The sequence below is a fragment of the Saimiri boliviensis genome, chromosome 4 (assembly GCF_048565385.1).
Source record: "Saimiri boliviensis isolate mSaiBol1 chromosome 4, mSaiBol1.pri, whole genome shotgun sequence".
NCBI lineage: Eukaryota > Metazoa > Chordata > Mammalia > Primates > Cebidae > Saimiri > Saimiri boliviensis.
In genome coordinates this window covers 115,508,720-115,511,657 of record NC_133452.1, presented here as the reverse complement: position 1 = coordinate 115,511,657, position 2,938 = coordinate 115,508,720, and the positions used below count along the sequence as shown (strand labels likewise).

The 2,938-nt window shown below is 34.8% G+C and overlaps 1 non-coding gene across 1 annotated transcript; it reads right to left on the bottom strand.

Annotated features, from left to right (window-relative positions):
- Positions 1–1,059: 1,059 nt before the first annotated feature.
- Positions 1,060–1,200, bottom strand: LOC120363366 (U4 spliceosomal RNA). Its single transcript, XR_005578928.1, has one exon. It is a non-coding gene; the product is annotated as a U4 spliceosomal RNA (small nuclear RNA).
- Between the last annotated feature and the right edge of the window lie 1,738 nt (positions 1,201–2,938).

Below are 2,938 nucleotides of genomic sequence, written 5' to 3'. Positions count from 1 at the left end.
TGAATGTAGTTTTGATTTGCATTTCTCTAATGACTAGTGATGATGAGTATTTTTTCATATGTTTTTTGGCCTCATGTACGTCTTCTTTTGAAGTGTCTTTTTATATCCTTTGCCCACTTTTGAATGGGCTTGTTTTTTTTTCTTGTAAATCTGTTTTAGTTCTTTGTAGATTCTGGATATTAGCCCTTTGTCAGATGGGTAGATTGCAAAAATTTTTTCCCTTTCTGTTGGTGGCTGGTTCACTCTAATGATAGTTTCTTAAAATAGCTATTGAAGCTCATGTTAAAATAATAGTTTTGAGAAAAAAAGGTTTCAAGTTATTAATTTAGGCTATTTGAGTTATGTCCTCATTTTTTTTTTGCCTCACAAAAATGATGCTTTCATCTGTACAGTTGTGCAATCCAGAAACCTGGAAGTCACTGAAGCTCCTCACTCATTCTCATCCTCTCATACTGTTAATTAGAGAGTGCTACCAGTTGTATTTCCTAAATATTACTAGATTATTCTAGTTTCCTTTCATCTTTGCTACCATCACCCTAAACTATTCAAATCTACTCTCTGGATTTCACTTTATTATAGACATTGTTCTTATAAATCTCTACCTAAAACTTAAGTATCTGGCTCACCTCAAAACTATTTCCATATTTGCAGCTAGAATGATGCTTTCAGAATGCAAATGTTATTGTATTTTAAAACTTTTTAAACTCTTCAGAAATTGTTTATTGATTTAAGAGTGGAATTATAAAAATCCCAATCATGACTTACAAAGCCCTGCATGTTATGCCCTGAATTTAACTCCCCAACCTCATTTTTTATTCTCTATTCCCTTACCTCAGCTATAGTAATACTGGTTTCTCACTTCTTCCTGATATGGTCTAAACCTATTAACACACACTGAGTATACTTCCTTCACTTTCCTCAAAGTGCATTCTTAAATCATTTATCTTTTCTGATTTTTATTACGTATTCTGATTTTTCTGGTATGTTTTTAAACTTCCCAAATTGTTTTATTATTTTGATACTTTCTAGGACTGATTTTCTTCTTTTAAAAAAACTGAGTCTCCTTAGAGACTGTCAGAAATTACCAGTGCCAATTATATTGCAAGTCGTCATTATAGGGTTTTGGGAAAGGTTTTTAATGAGCAATAATTGCGCTTCAGATAGACCTTAGTGGCTATGATACTACTACTGTGCAGAGCTACAGCTGACTTTCTATAATTTTCAAATATAAAATTGTGAAATTCTTAAGTAACATTACCTACTTCACAATATATATTCTGTCTGATTTCTTCCTTTTTTAATTATATTGCTTAATATTTGCAGAACAATATTCAGTGTAATGGAAGGAGCAGGCATCTCTCCTGATTTACTGATGTGTATCTAAACATACACATGCATACACACACACACAAACACACACACACACACAGACACACACACACAAACACAGAGAAGAGTTAACATGGCAAACTTGAGACTGCCATCTTTAGAAAGACCTGCTTTTGCAAGGTTGGTCCTTGGGTGGCATCTGGATCATGTTAGGATTCCCTGTTAAGAATAGCTTACTATGTCTACACTGTGCAAACAATATGGTTTATGCTGAATGTCTTTCCATTTGAGGTTTTAGAAAGTGCTCGGCAGACAGGGTTTGTGTGACCAGCTCCCAGTAAAAAGCTGGTGCACTGAGCTTTTAGTAAACATCCCTGGTAAACATTTCACTTGTGTTGTTATAACTCATTGCTGGCGGAATTAAGCTCATCTTTTGTGACTCCACTGGGATAGTAACCTGGATTTCATCTCGTGCACTTTTTTCCTTTGCTAGTCTCATTTTATATCCTTCACCATAATAAATCATAGCTGTGAGCATATACAACTATATGCTGAGTCCTGTGAGTTCTCCTAGTAAACACTCAAAACTAGAGTGGTCTTGGAGACTCCAAACACACACAATACTTGCATATATACACATATATACATTCACATGCATATGTACAGATGTATTATTATGTTAAAGGAGTACTTGCCATTAAAATATTCATTAGATTCTATCAGTGATTTTTTTCTCATCTGTTGATATGATTGTGTCATTTTTCTCCTTTAACTTATTAATATATATTTTATAAATTGATATCATCAAGTTATTCTTGTTTCCTGATGCTCTCTTTTCTTGACTTCTGTGACACTGCTGTGTACTAGATTATATCCCTCCCTCTTTGAAGGCTATTTCCATCTCCTTCCTGCATGAGTTTCTCTTTTTTTCTTTTTCTGTCCTTTAGTTATGTTTGTGCCTTGCCCTCAGCTCTTTTTTTCTCATTTTTTAATTATAAAGATTATAATTAAAAATTATAATTTAATTCTCAGATGCTCTTATGCATATTTATTATTTGAAGTATGGCCCGTATGCATATGACATATCAAACTCTGTCTCCAGCAGCCCTGATCCCTTGCTGCATTTCAGATGCCTAGATTGAATTTCCTCCTGGGCATCACCCCTAGATGTGTCATTCACACTACAAACTCAATGTATTTAAAATTGAACTCATTATCTTTCCCTCACTTACTTCTTTGTTTTCAATCTCAGTTAATTACAATAAGCTATAAAATTGGGCTTTATCCTTGACTCCTTTCCCTCACTCATCCCACACAAATTATCATTCACCAAGTTTAGTTGATTCTGAACATCTTTCAAGTTCTTGGAGTTTGCTCCCCCTCCACTTGTACTAGCCCTAGTATGGGCTCATTCAACTTCACTGCTATTATTAACAAAGTCTCCCACTGGGCTCCGACTCCAGGCTGCCCATCATCCAGTACATTATCTACATTGCATTTATGGATTTTTATAACTTGCAGATTTGATTACCTCCTTCTCCTGCCCAAACTTTTCATAGTTCTCCTTTGCCACTCAGAAGACTAACAGTTTTTACTCTGGCTTGCCGAA